Raw genomic sequence first — 16121 nt, forward strand, 5'->3', positions numbered from 1 at the left:
AAACAGAAACAGAAGCAAGAGTGAAACTACAGCAACTAGAATGGCATGCACAAGCGTAACCACGCCCTGCTACCAGTGAACGCCCTGCTAAAACCGCAGGGCAGGACAGGTAGTTGGAGTTGTGGAAAGGGGCCAAAATGAGCCGCTGTCAGTTACACTCGAACGCATATACCTTTATTTATTTGACCAAACATTACAGTAGAAATTCTTGAACTTAGTTATCGGCTGAATACGCCATACTATCTTATGCCTTAAGGGAACAACCACTTTAATTTAAAAAAAAATGGCTGAAAGCCATTATCTCAAAATTCAGACACCAAAAAGAATATTTAGAAGGCAGAAGGCCTCACGTTAAGTAAGTTCTACTATATGGCTGAAGGCCCCAAAATCTAACACCTGAAAAACAACAACCATAATTTAAGGACGGATGAAGGCCGATGATTTAAGACGCAAGGTAAAATTACATAAAAACAACACAAGGCAGAAGACCTTATCTTCAATTAGGCTGAAGGCCTCAAACAGTCTGATGTTCGAAAGACAAAGATCCTTAATTTAAAAACGGCTGATGGCCCCGTGACTTAAAACTCAATGTAAAATAAATTTAAACAACAAAGCCTTATCTTAAACTAGGCTGAAGACGCCAAGCAATCTAACACTTGACAAGCAAGGAATTTTAATTTTTAAATGGCTGAAGGTCCATGATTTAAAACATAACTAAAATAATTTTACTAGGCAGAAGGCTCAAGGCTTTATCTTTAAACAATATATTAATCAGGATGAAGGCCCAAACAATCTAAAATCTGACAAGCAAGAAACCTTTAATTCTACAACGGCTGAAGGCCTATAACTTAAAACATCACTAAAAACGATTCAACTTAAATTCAAAACAATCGGCTATGAACCATACAAATACACACAACAGAGAATAAGAAAAGGCAGTGCAGCTAACGGTACTCAGAAGTTTCGGGGGTCGGCCAGCGCTTGAAATACTGACGTTCACTTAGGGGAGACAGGCAGTCGGCCCAACCATTCCCGATCCGATGACAACCCAACCAACAGAAAGTTAATGGACCCACCGACAAGGTAAAATGTGCTCCACTCGACCAGCACACAACCAGTTCAATGCAAACGTGAAAGGCATGGATGCCCACAACCAAGCATACATTAAGCTGTCGAACTACACACCATGCTGGGCAGTGACAACACGGTGAGGAAAGGACACTGCCTAAATTCACGTCAACGGCCAGGGCAGGTAACTGGAATGATAACGGCCACAAGGCAGAAAATGCCGCTGGTTCACTTCAATTGCAAATAACCAAATACAGTTAGACTCAACCATACAGTGGCTAAACCTTCGCCAACTCAAACACACACATTGTTGTTCACGGGAATGTCCCAACAGCAAACAACGAGAACCAAACTACACAATGTGAACAGTCTTGACTTGCTGGTAAATTAAATTTGAACTCCACTTTTGTGATCAGGGTCAGTGAGCCAAAGACCTCGTACCAATGGGAACAGCCCCACACACACTGACACAGTGTAGAGACTGCCAACGGGCCCAGCGAAACTATGCCCCACAGAGGTTTCCTTGCTGCTCCACACCAACCGACCGACTAGTCAGAGCCAGTACGCCGACAACATTTAAAATAACTTGTCAATCAAAATCACACAATCTACACACAGTTTCACAAACACTTGCACTAAGAACCAGACAATGCTAATGGCAGTGAGTGTACACTAAAAGGGATGAATCACGAGTCGGCACACACACAGACAACACGTAAGCGATTGCCGACCAAATACACATTGTCCAGCAAGACGACCGACCGGCGACCAACCAAAGTCGTCGCCACTCCAATCATGTGTGTCAGCAACCGTCGGGTGAGTCATGGTGGTCTGGACCTCACTCCTGCCGAGCCCTGACTGAACTTATGCTTCATGCCAACTCAAGCACTGCCAGGTCTGAACTAACTGCTGGCACGCTACAACTGACTGGTTGACACACGACAACTGGGAAGTGATAGCAGTCCAGCAAAGTTAATACGCAAAAGGCTTATATCGATAAGCGCTGCTGCTGCCTCTCATGGGGCAGGCAAAGCAGCAACTCAGTGACACAAGTAATTGAAACTAACATAATGCGGCGGCAGTATGGCAAAAAAGAGATGGCATGGGTCAACCACCATCGGATGTGTTAGAAGTCACTCATAAACTCAGTAAGAAGTGTGTTAATGCAGGTGGCCTCAGCAGAGAAACTGGAGTCTTACATATAGTAGATTACAGCACTGCCGAGCGGCGAAGAGCACATACTGCTTGCTGTGGATTGAGAACTACAAAGTATTTGTAATGCAACCATAGTTCAACATTCATGACAGTATGTTGTGTAATACCACAAGCCTTGGGCCTCCTGTAGTTCTTCCTGTCATGCAGCAAGAAGGAGCTTTGAAACAAGCACATGATTACATGTCATCTGGGCCCGCATCTCGTGGTCGTGCGGTAGCGTTCTCGCTTCCCACGCCCGGGTTCCCGGGTTCGATTCCCGGCGGGGTCAGGGATTTTCTCTGCCTCGTGATGGCTGGGTGTTTGTGTGATGTCCTTAGGTTAGTTAGGTTTAAGTAGTTCTAAGTTCTAGGGGACTGATGACCATAGATGTTAAGTCCCATAGTGCTCAGAGCCATTTGAACATGTCATCTGGTCATGGAGAGCACAGACTCATACTTTGAATAGTGGCCGAACATTACTGCTGAAAAATGTGTAGACAAGCCTTAGTGCGGTATTGTGGAAACTGAGTGCCCTGTGTACACTGTGTGGAATTTAACCATCAATGCGTACATCTAAAAAGATTTTTGGAAGCTAGTAAACGTTTGAAATGGTTGGGATAGACATTTTAGGACCTTTGAGCTAGATACTTGCAGGACACCTGAGCGTTACATGAGGGTGTGCTGAAAAATAATGCCTCCAATGTTTTAATGCGAGGCTCATACAGCATTTTGAAAAAAAAAAAAACTTTATTAACATTCTACAATTTTATTCTTCATGTCTACGTACGTATTTATTTCTCAACGTTATTATCCTGGTGCCAAACAAATTTCTCCCTACAAGACACCAGTTTGTTGCTCCCATCACTGGAGTGTGTTTGTCTTTGTTGATGGAGCCACAATCTTGCCGTACACACCACTTCATCACTCTCAGTGTGATGTTCTCGAAGACGTTCTTTAAGTTCTGAAAACAGATGAATATTAGACGGGGCCAAGTCGGGACTGTATGAACAATGATCGAGACAGTGAACTGAAGACGTCAGGTTGTCATAGATATTGCAGTGCTCATGCGTGGTCTATCATTGTCATGCTGACCGAGCGAGGTGGCGCAGTGGTTAGCACACTGGACTCACATTCAGGAGAACGACGGTTAAATCCCACCTCTGGCCATCCTGATTTAGGTTTTCCATGATTTCCCTAAATCACTCCAGGCAAATTTCGGGATGGTTCCTTACTTCTTCTTCTTTTTTTTTCTATGGGACTGAACATCTGAGGTCATCAGTACCCTAGACTTAGAACTACTTAAACCTAACTAACCTACGGACATCACACACACCCATGCTCAAGGCAGGATTCGAACCTGCGATCGCAGGAGTGGCGAGGTTCCATACTGAAGGGCCTAGAACCGCTCGGTCACAGCGGCAGCTTTCTTCTCCCTCCTTCCCTAATCCGATGAGACCGATGACCTCGCAGTTTGGTCTCTTCCCCCAAACAACCCAAAATTCTTTGAATTCGGGCTTTTAGTTTTCTAAGGTTTCTCATGCACCCACATAGTTACCTTATTCTCCACCACATTACACACTGTAACTCAGGGGCTTCTAGGAGCAGAGAGTTGCAACTTCTACTCTAAGGCACCTCCAGTGGAATCTTGCGATATTTGTGTATTACAAAACACTTCACGTTTTATTTTTTTACATGAATAAGTGATTACTTACAGTTAATCGAGTTTTTGGCTGGCATATATGTTCCATTTCATCTGGTCGCAGGCTGTAGGTCGCACTATAACTTCATGTACGAGACATAAGCACATTTTCACGTTATAACCTTTTTTCTTCACAATTTTCCTGCTCTTTCAGCTACTTAATGCGGATCGCTATTATTCTTCTGTCACTAGCTGCGGATATTTTACCAAAAACTGATTTAAAATCGAAACTACAGTATGTTCAGTTTATGTCTCTTCTTATTTGGTTTGTTTATTTACATAATGCCAACGTAACGAAACATGTGCTGAAAACAAGCGTCTGTTCATTTCTGTTCTTGTTGTATCTGTGCATGTGTGCGTGAGCGCACGCGCGCTTGTGTGTCGTTAGTCAGGGCGAGTTGTAGAAAGTTGAATGTGAATATGATAGGTGTCAGAGAGTGGTTGGATGTTGTCGAATTCAGCTGATTCGAATTTTAGTTTAACTGCTTTGTGGAGAGGTGAGGCCAAAGCTGTTTGGTGCTAATAAGAGGGATATTCGGAAAGTAAGGAACGATAGGTCGCGAAGTGGAAACCACAATGAAAATCAAAACTGTTTTATTTGCAATGGTTAACTACACCTTTCAGTTACTTCTCCACACAGTCGCCGGTCAGACTTAGACACCTGTCGTAGTGTCGTGCCAACTTTTCAATTCCCTCGTTATAGAGGACAGACGCCAGTGCTTTCCGACAATTTTCTACTCTGGAATGCAGCTCGTTGTCGGTGTCAAAATATTTCTTTCATAGGCACCGGATCACTTGAGATGAACCTCAGGGGTAGCCAATTACGGGCTGTATTGTGGGTGATCAAACACTTCCCATTGAAAACGCTGCAGGAGCATCTTCATTGCCCATGCAGAGTGCGGCCAAGAATTGTGTTGAATGAACCACATGACAGTTATGTTACGTAGATTGCATAGCTTAATGCGAAATCTTTCGCCAGGCTCTCATACTTGGTGGGAGACGCTAATTTCTAGCCATCTTTACGTTCTCAGTGTGAGCTCAGAACTGAAAAGAGTGACATGATGTGATCGACTGGCGTACTAGACACAGTGCCCAACGCATCTGTGCAAAGCTTCATCAGATTCCCACTGTATTTTCCATTTCGTGACTGATCGCCCCTTACTTTCCGAAAAACGTTCGTATTCTGATGATAATCATTTGTTGAAGAGTTATTATACTATTTTATCGATTAATATAAGCAGTGAGTTTACCCTTACAAGAACCCCTCCACAAAACATTTAGACCAAAACGCAAATCAGCTGAACACGAAAACTTTCAGCCACTCTCCGACAGCTATTGCATTCACATTCAACTTTCTATACCTGGCTCTGGAGAACAGAAGGAGAGCAGAAATGAACAGACGTTAGTTTTCAACACATAGTTCGTTTTGTTGGCAACATGTACATTAACAAACCAAATAGGAAGAGACAAAGTGAACACAATGTATCGATGACCTTAAATCACAGTTTTCGGTAAAATGTCCACGGTTAATGACAAAAGAATAATTAACGCAAAGATCATGAAAATTCTGAAGAAAAAAGGTTATAACGTGAAAATGTGCTTATGTCTCGTACACGAAGTTATAGTGCGACCTACAGCCTGTGACCAGATGAAAGGAAACGCATATGTCAGCCAAAATCTCGATTAACTGTGAGTAATCACTTATGCATGTAAAAAAAGAAATAAAACGTGAAGTATTTTGTAATATACAAATTTCGCAAAGATTCCACTGGAGATGCCTTAAAGTAAAAGGCGAAACATGTCTGGAACAAATACTCGTAAAATATATCACAGAAAAAAAGGCGTTTGTTTTCAGAATGAGATTTTAACTCTGTAGCGGAGGGTGCGCTGGTACGAAATTTCGTGGCACATTGAAACTGTGCACCAGACTGAGACTGGAACTCGGGACCTTTGCCTTTAGCGAGCAAGTGCTCTTCCAGCTGAGCTACCCAAGCACGACTCGGAGCGCATGCTTATAGCTTTACTTCTGCCAGTACCTCGTCTTCTACCCTCTAAACTTCACAAAGCACGAGAGCTTCTGGGAAGTTTGGAAAGTAGAAGACGAGGTACTGGCAGAAGTAAAGCTGTGAGGACTGGCTGTGAGTCGAGCTTGGGTAGCTCATGCCGGCACAGTAGCTCAGCGTGTTCGGTCACAGAGTTAGCTACCCTCTGCATTAAAAAAGCTGAGTGAACTGATCAACGAACAACCTGAGTGGGTGTCGTCGGACGTCCGCCCTGAACGAGTTCAACGAAAAATGCAGAACAAAAATGAGATAAAAAAAGACGGTAGAGCACTTGCCCGCGAAAAGCAAAGGTCCCGAGTTCGAATCGCGGTCTGGCACACAGTTTTAATCTATCAGGAAGTTGCAAGGCGTTTGTTATTTACAAAACGAATATTTCTGTGCTTGATACTTGTGATGGCTACGTAATCAAACTTGATATTAATTATTTCATTCTGCCGTAAGACATTTTGTTTATTGCCAACGGTTAGAATACTTTACAATTACGTGTAATAACACCAGATTGCCAATTACTATTTGCAGCATCCCTCAAATAGTCTTTACAGCCAGAGTATATAGCCTCTGATAAGTCGATTTCTTTTATCGAATGATTTTACATTCATGATCGAATCTTTGTGCCAAACACATTGGCATAAATTACCAAATATAAAAATCTGTGCATCGTCTTCAATATCCATAAAGTCTCACTGTTATGAAGGACCAGTTATAATAATTGGGTTCACAGTTAACACTTTAGGTATTATGATCCTATTGCCGATCCGATATTTGGTTGCCAATACGCCGTATTTATTTTCTGACTAACCAGCTTTCCCGACACAAACTGTAATTAAAAATAATTTCATGCGCCATTATTGCATCTTTTAACAGGCCTGAGATATGATGATATTTTAAGTCTGCGGAGAAACCTCCACTGCACAAAAAACGTATGGCAACATATGCAGAACTGCATTACGATGTATTACCATCGATGACATCTACACAGTTTGAGAAATGCTAGTGCATTCGAAAGTCATGGATAATACGTAACCAGTCATTTGTTGTTGGTTCATGAAGGACTGCATGTCTTATGGAAAATACCACAAATGCCAGAGTGGCTAAAACAGTAATTCAACTTTATCATTTGCTAACAGTCACCATAAGAAAACCGCATCCAAGTTGTAAATTTTCCATAACTTAAGGCTGTCTGCAGTGAATAATAGAGATGCATGCACAAATGCATCACAGGTGATATGTGCTAGAGGCTATGTTCAAGAAATATTCTCGGAATAAATACGCAGCAAAGCTACTTAATAAAATGTGATGTTATTTGTTGTTGGGTTGCATTAACAAGAAATAGAATTCATCTCACTATTTGTTTGCTGTGGTCTTCAACCTGAAGACTGTGTTGGTACAGTGCTACACAGTAGTCGATCCTGCGCAGGCCTCTTCATCCCTACGTAACTACTGCATCCTACACCCATTCTAATCTGCTTACCTTTGGCAAGCCTTGATCTCTCTACAAATTAGCCTCCGTTACCAAACTGACGATTCCTTGATGCCTCGCCGGCCGGCCGGAGTGGCCGCGCGGTTAAAGGCGCTACAGTCTGGAACCGCACGACCGCTACGGTCGCAGGTTCGAATCCTGCCTCGGGCATGGATGTGTGTGATGTCCTTAGGTTAGTTAGGTTTAAGTAGTTCTAAGTTCTAGGGGACTTATGACCACAGCAGTTGAGTCCCATAGTGCTCAGAGCCATTTGAACCATTTTGAACCTTGATGCCTCAGAATATGTCCTGTCAAACAATCCCCTCTTTAAGACAGTTCTAGCACGATTTCCTTTTCCTCCTCGGTTTAATTCAGAACCTCATCTTTAGTTATACGATCTACATATCTAACCTCCAGCATTCTTCTTTAGCACCATATTTTGAATGCATCCGTTGTTTTCTTGACAGAACTGTTCATCGTCCACGTTTCACTTATATACAAAACTGCACCCCACACAAATACCTTACAAAATACCACCCAATCACTTAAATTTATGCTCGATGTCAACAAATTTTCTTTTTCAGAAACGCTTTTCTTGCTGTTGGCAGTTTGCACTTTATATCCTCTCTACTTCTGCCTTCTCAATTACTGCTTCCCTTTCAAGTCATTGAAGTTTGACAACTGCATTTTGGTTTCTGTACAAGCTATAGGTCATCATGTGTCCCTCTGTTTAATCGCTGATACCTCCAAGAGCCTCAAAGAGTGTCTTTCAGTTAAAACTGTCAAAACCTTTTTCAAAATATACAAATCCTATAAACACAGGCTAGCCTTTTTTCAGTCCGTCTACTAAGCTAACAGTTAGGATGAGTATTGCCTTGCGTATTCGGACATTTCACAGGAATCTAACATTGTGCTCATGTTAGTTTGTATAGCCCCTCCCCGTCTTCTTTCTACATATTCCTTCCACCTCCCAGCCTTCTATTCTTTGCTTAGTTCTGGCTTGCCAAATGAGCTCTTGACAGTTGCTTCTCTTTTGAGCAAAGTTTTTTTCGCTCTTTTTCTTATTTAATTTCGTCATCTATGTTTTCGAAGTGTAAAATCGCAACTGCGATTTTGGACTCTCTGTCAACATTATTTTTTAGACATCTCTAGTCCCTTTTGCATACTTTATTTGCTGCATTTTATATTTTTTATTCAATACATCGGTTTTTATCCAAGGATTTCTACGGAACCTTTCTCCCATTTGCATCCTCTGCTGCCTTCACTACTTCTTCTCTCAAAGACGTCCATTCGTACTGCAATGAATTCCTTCATCTATATCAGTCGGTCATTGCCTAATGGTCCCTTTAAGACTATTCTGGTTCCATCTCCTTAATTTGTTACCTTTTACTAACTGCAGCTCAAAGCCAATAAATTATTGTCGGCTTGTGTCTCCACTGGGAAATATCTAACAATTTAAAATCTGGTTACGGGAACTCTGTTCCAAATATGAATCATTATTTCATGATTCTTAAGAAAAGTGTTGGAGATGATTAAATTATGCTCTGTGCAAAATTATACCCGGTGGCCTGCCCTTTCATCCCTTCCCCCAAGTCTTTGTTTTCATACTATTTTCTCTTCTCATGCTTGCTACCAAATTCCAGTTTCTCATCACATTTTAAATTTTTGTCTCGCTTAACTATCTGAATAATCTGTTTCATCGGGCATTGTTTCGATCTGTTTATCATCTGTGGTGTACGTAGGTATGTAAACATGTATCATTGTGGTGTGGCTGATAACGTTATGCCTATCTTGGTTATGATAATGTTAATGGCAGTTTAGAGATGGAGCTCAGTTGTATGATATTCCATCATTGGTAGTTCCAATAGCTAACACTCACAGAGTGATTAAAATACATGATCTTAACGTAGGAAATACTGAGGATCAAATGCCAGACATTTTCAATTACAAATAGATGTCTACCACATAAAAGGTAAAGTGCGTTTAGGTAGTGCAATTTGCAAGACTAATAGCTGTTATGAGAGTAACAATAAGTTTCTGTACTGGAGTGATCGGTTTTCGAATTGAGATAGTGAACAATTATGAATGGCAATCATCAAATCTGTTAATGGTGGAATAAGAAAACACGAATACTGTAATATGTGAAAGATTATATCGTCAAAAAACATAAAAAATTGGTGCGTCTTCACCCAACTTCGTCTTTCTTTCGTGTGAGTACACAGTTTAGTTGATCAAATCCACCGCGCGTTTCAGTGGTTCCCACCCCAAGCCTGAGTGGAGGTCCGTCATTGGCTACCGGTAGCGTCTGCCGCTTCCAGATTGGAACGCCAATTCTGCGAGCTGCCGCTTCACCGCTTAAAAGGCTTGCGGCTGAAGTTACCGCGCGCCTCGCTGCCGGTCTGTAGTGGGAGTCGGCCTTTCATCACACTGCAGCAAGAGGCGGCCAGCGACACAGAGTAAACAACCAGACAACCAGCAGCGGAACAAACTTGTCGTCGCCACAGCGAGTCTAGAGCTCCATCAGGACAGGACAGGCGGCACACTTGCTGTGGCTGCAAGGGGCTTAGCATTAGTTCTTTGTACCCATTTCCATACTTCTCTCAACGTCCTCGCGAAATTTCGTATCGGTTCGCCGTTTTCGCCCACCTATCGTTTGATCACTTCAGATAGTGATGGTATTTTCCACCAAATGCCACCTGGTATAGCGATACGCCTATAATTTCATGAGTTTTAGACTTGTACACCACTACCATGCACAGCAACAGAGTATCCAAATTACAGTGATGACTGTTCCCGCAGTGGCTCAGTACTTTCGCTATCGTTTGATGTCCACATGCAGTTCTTCAATTGGCCTGTGGAAGTAATGGGCTCCCAAAGTTTGCAAAGATGTAACAAACTGCGTAACTGTTTCATCAATTCCGACATAAAGTTGGTGTCCCGATCCATGATTATCGTTTTCGGAACACCGAAATTTAGTACTCAGTTATTCTCCATTTCCTATGCTAGCACGCTGGCTTGCAGATTTCTCATAGCGACCGTCCCCACATAATGTGAGAAATGATCTATGAGTGCACGCTGAAAACTAAAGCCTCCGAGAACTTAACTCTCTTCTCAAAATCAGTCGAGAACGTGAAAATATGTTATGTTCCGTAAGTTAAGTTTAGTGCGACCACCAGCATAAGACCAAATGAGAGGAAACCCAGATGTCAGTCAAAAACTCGGTTAACTGTTGGTAATCACTTATTAATGTAAAAGAATAAGATGTGCACTGTTTTATACTATACAAATATCGCATATCAAAACAAAATTGAATCATTACAGATACCACTGCAGATGTCTTAAAGTAAAAGGCGAAATGCGCCTGGAACAAATAAAATGCATTGCAGCAAGAAAAAAGCTTTTGTTACAAACAGAACCCAATAATCAATAGGTGTGGATACTTAGGAAATTACGTCTGATGACATACCAGTAAATTAGTTTCGGTTTAACTTCTGTTGGTCTGTATAGAATATTGTAAATATTAATGTGTTCCATGTCACTGTTAATTCTCATTTCACACGCTGTTAAATTCTGTTTGAATAGATGATCCATTGTGTAAAACTATAGTTACTTTTAAATCTCGATAGATAAATAAATTTTGCATACTTACCATACGAGAAAATACGTTACTCTCTACGATCTATCATTCGCAAAAAACCACGGTTCAGTATCTTGAACCGTTTACGTAGTTTGGAGCTGATACACCAACATGATTTAGGACGAGCAAGGCAGAGTACTGGTCGCGTCTTGCGCGGCCCTCGCGCTGATGTCTCATCCAATATCTCGAGAATGGTGATAGCTATCGTTCTACTCAAAACTTTAAAAACAATTTCGATGTATTGGTTAAATTTCATATGCAATAATTTATTACCTAAAATGAACTAAAAGTAAAGCCTGCGCAATGGGTTTTGACTTAAATGTGTTACAGCAAGTAACCACGACGATAACAAAAAGAAATTCAGTTCTTCATCGAGTGAAGATATCAGGCTGTAAGATGCAGAAGAATCAAATTTTTTCGTCGAATGGTTTCGGATGGTAAGTATTTCATAGCTGCCTCCGCGTCCGCGCCGGGGGTTCTGTACCTGACGTCATGCTCAGCGCGTTCACTGATTGGCGGCACGGACCTGGAGCACGGCACGCGGCAGTGATCGCGGTTCGACATGGGCAAAAAGCGACGCAGAACTGGCTATGTTGCGTCGCTGACTGCATTTCCATGGCAACCAAGGCTCGGCTGCGCGGTTTTGACGCGTGGCAGCCCTAATGGGAACCGGCCTGCGCCGATGTGCGTTGACTGCAGCAAGAAGTTGCCATTGACTGCTGTATTTCTTACGATAAATTAACTGGTTATTATTTTCTATCTGCTTGTAAGATTCTCCGATGACCGACCACCTGGTTCTACATACCTGCAGCCCTGCTGTGAGGTCAACAGTCTCCTGAGTCAGCTTAACTCTGCTGTAGTTGTTTGTAGTCTTCAAATGACCATGCTTACACTGTATTAGTAGTCATGGTGCCTGCAGACTTCAACTATTCACTTATGTATGAATTAAAAAAGGTTCTGGAACATCACTTGAAGTGGATTTCCAACTGACGGAGTGGCTGAAATATTCCTATAGATCTGTGTGAAAAGCTAACCAACATTTTCAATCAGAGCTGCCAGAAGGGAAGTGGTTCTCATACAAACAGCAACTGGCACATAAAGGATATTTTAACAAACACATAAAGCAGTGGAATTTAATAATTGTGTCATTAATGAATTGTCTTCAGCAGAACGGATCATGAAGACCAGTTGAGGATAATTCCTTGGAGTACAATATTATGATCATTTGGATATACCCAAGATCACTAATTTGTGATAATGAATGGTCCTCAAAAACGGTTAAGACCACTGTGCTGGACACTGATCTGAAGGGACCATTTTGTGTAGTTGTGAAACTTATTTACTTACTTGACTTAGTTCCTGTCATTCCCTCTGGAAGTTAGGGCCGTGACGAAATTCCTCCTCCTGGTACGATATCTAGCAAGTCTCTTCACTTCACTCCAGTTTTTCCCATACTCTGCAGCTTCTCTCTCGATCGTCCTTTTCCAGGTCTATTTGGGACGACCACGTTTTCTAACTCCTTGAGGGTTCCAATCCAATGCCACCCTTTCAACAGTTCCATCTGGTTTCCTCAAAGTATCCCCAATTCACTTCCATTTTCTTTCCTTGATTTATATATTGATTGGTTGCTGATTTGTCTCCCTCGAAAGATCTTCATTTGTCATTATATCTGGCCATCTCACATTTAAAATATGCCGGAGACATGGTTGTTAAAAACTTGGAGCTGGTTTTTGATGTGGTGAATCACCTTCCAAGTTTCGCAACCATACAACAGAACAGCCTCCACATTGCTACAGAAAATCCGGAGTTTGGTATTCTTTGAGATGTTCCTATTCCTCCAGACAGGGAACAGTTGTACAAATGCACCATTTGCCTTGCGGATGCGACTACGGACGTCCTCCTCAGCGCCTCCTGTAATCATTACTATACTTTCGAGACAGAGGAAAGATTGGACCTGTTCTACGTCCTCTCCATTAATGGCCATCCTATCCGTGATGGTCGAATTTATCCGCATTTCTTTGGTTTTGCGAACATTTATCTTGAGGCCTGCAACTTCCACCTCTCTCTGTAACCTGGCCAATTTCTCTTCGATATTTCGATATCGTTGTGCCATTAACCAGATGTCGTCTGCGAAATCTAGATCTTCGACCCTATCCCGCATCCCCCATTGGACATCTCTCTTTCGTCCCCCCATCACTCTCTTCGTCACATGGTCCAACACCACAAGAAATAGTGTTGGCGAAATAATGGTTGTGAAAGAGTTCATGTAAAAATATGAGTGTCCTACCTTAAGGAAATAATTTATCCTTTATTATCCCACCTTTTTGAAGAAGTCAGTGTGCACAATGACAGGATATGGCGATAAGAAAACTCTAATTTTGTCATGTAGATCGAGAATGAAACACAAAAGTTCAGTTAGTACTGTTTCCATGACGAAGTGAGCGGAGACTCTTTTTTCCCCTGAAATGAGCATTAAAGGCACGAGTATCGACACATTTAGTGCCACAGCTCACGCGTAGGGAGAGGAACGAGAATCAGTTTTACAACAGGAAAGAAACCACCACATCTCGTTCATTTATATCAAAGTAGCATATAGTAGATAGTCACGCAACGGCAGAGGCAAACGTCTGGTATATACACTTACGAAAAAAAAATCGCAACACCAAGAAGGAGTCCTACAAGACTAGCGGAAGTTGGTAAGCCTGTTTCTACATCTGAAAGATTTTGTCTAATCAAATTGCGCACAGGTCGCATAAAAGTGGCACTAGTAGCGCCTCTATGAGGATGGAATGAGGTTTGCTTTAAGTACACGCTGTACCGGCTGTGAGCGTTAATTACTTTTGAGACTGGATATGGTGAGTTGATGGAAGTCAAGCATGCAATCAGGGTGACAAAGACGTCATTATCCACAACTCGCTAAATTTGAACGAGGTGGTGTAATACGACTACTAGAAGCTGGATGTTCCTTCTGCGATATTGCAGAAAGACTTGGCAGGAATGTAATCACACTACATGGCTGCTGGTAATGGTGCTCACGTGAATGTACCGTCGCAGTGACATTCAATCAGCTGACCACGTTCGATGCCCGTGAGTTCTGTAGAGCGCCCCATTCTGCTCTCTCACGATGTCTAATGACTGCTGAGGTTGCTGATATGGAGTACCTGGGAGTAGGTGGCAGCAAAATGCACCTAATATGAAAAACGTTACTTTTAGGGGTGTCTGGATACTTTTGATGACATAGTGTATATACACATATTTTACGTATGTCGGTTTTTTCGCTTTCGCTAGTACTAATATCAACTGAAGAATAGGATACTAGCACTAGCGATGACGAAAAAAGCGGCAAAAGTAAAGGTCAACTGAAGAAGTTAAGCTGAGGTACAGGATGCCAGTGTTAGGTAAGTCTCTTTTTTTTTTTTGCTTTCGCTAGTACTAGTATCCAATCTTTCAGCTGACCTACATGTACAAGATACGAGCCAATTGCAGAGAAAACAGTAACTGGAACGACTCACTATCAGACAAAGGTATAACTCACAACATGTGCACAAATGATTTAAAATTACTACAAGCGATAAAAAGCGTACACAATATCTGTCTCTTAATAACACGTTCATTTATTTCTATTTACGACTATGGCGCTTCGCCACAGAAGATAACCGATTTATTACCTACGGCTTGAAAATAAATCGATATCTGTGACTAAAATATGAAGTCACTGGTCAAAGCCGGTGAGTTGTATCCCAGTCTTCAGTTGATCGGCGAGTTCCATGTAATTATTTCATTACATTCTTACGAAGTGCTTCACATTCACCGTTTCTAGTACTGTTATCATTAATTCTATTATTCATGAGTGTTTTTCTTGTCCTACAGCACTGCACTTGACTGCTAAACTCTGCATTCAAATTGTTCTCTATTGACTTTGATCCGTTGCGGGACTGGCGCCAGTAGTATCTCTGACACGAGTACGATCGATTTCCTAGTGCAGAGGTTTGTCTTGGGGCTTGGGTCGGCTCGAGATATAAGAGAATGTCGACCGCTAGTAAAGGGGGAGGACACAACGTTTGAGAACGGAACGCGGCGGCGCGCGAGTCGGCGATTGGTTGGCGGACAGAAGCGAAGACGGCGTGCCTGAGGCCGGGCGGCGATTGTCACGTGGTTGTACTGGAGTCGGCGGGAGTTGGCCGGCGCTGTGCATTCTCCGGCAACCTCGTGAGCTCTGGATGTGCCCGCTTCCTTGGAGGGACACGCTGTTATGGTCTTGCGAAGTGTTGGTCTGGCATCTTCGCAAAATCGCCCCAGCATCGAGACTCCCAGTTAAGTAGTCTGACTATTAAGAGCGCTTAGTTAACTGTGATTGTGATCGCTCTTGGTAAAGTAAGACGTTGCCGGACGCGTGATGTTATGTGTGTCCGATTTCATTTGATGCCTCTTACTAAGCGTGTGCTCTGCTTCCGCATAATATTGATGTATTTACAGAATCTTAGTTCATTAGCTATTATTAGCAAGTGTTTAATTTGCTTGCGATATCGGTTAATCCACGTCAATATGTCCTCTGCGGGCAATCTGAGTTTTTATTTCTAAAGGTCACCGTGTTGAGCTTTGCAGATCCACTTAAGGTGGCCAATATGTGTGTCATTAAGTTCTAGTGAGTGTTAGTTCTCGTGAGGCAGTTCATTTCCCACGCTAAGCTCAAAATGGCTCTGAGCACTATGGGACTTAACATCTATGGTCATCAGTCCCCTAGAACTTAGAACTAAGTAAACCTAACTAACCTAAGGACAGCACACAACACCCAGCCATCACGAGGCAGAGAAAATCCCTGACCCCGCCGGGAATCGAACCCGGGAACCCGGGCGTGGGAAGCGAGAACGCTACCGCACGACCACGAGATGCGGGCCCCACGCTAAGCGTTTGTTTATCAGGTACTGTTTCGTTTAAAGAAACCACTTGCGAGTGACATTAGTTGTTGTTTAGCCTTGATTTTATAATGTTAATTCACTGG

Source organism: Schistocerca piceifrons, chromosome 1 (genome assembly GCF_021461385.2).
Source record: "Schistocerca piceifrons isolate TAMUIC-IGC-003096 chromosome 1, iqSchPice1.1, whole genome shotgun sequence".
In the NCBI taxonomy this organism is placed as follows: Eukaryota; Metazoa; Arthropoda; class Insecta; order Orthoptera; family Acrididae; genus Schistocerca; species Schistocerca piceifrons.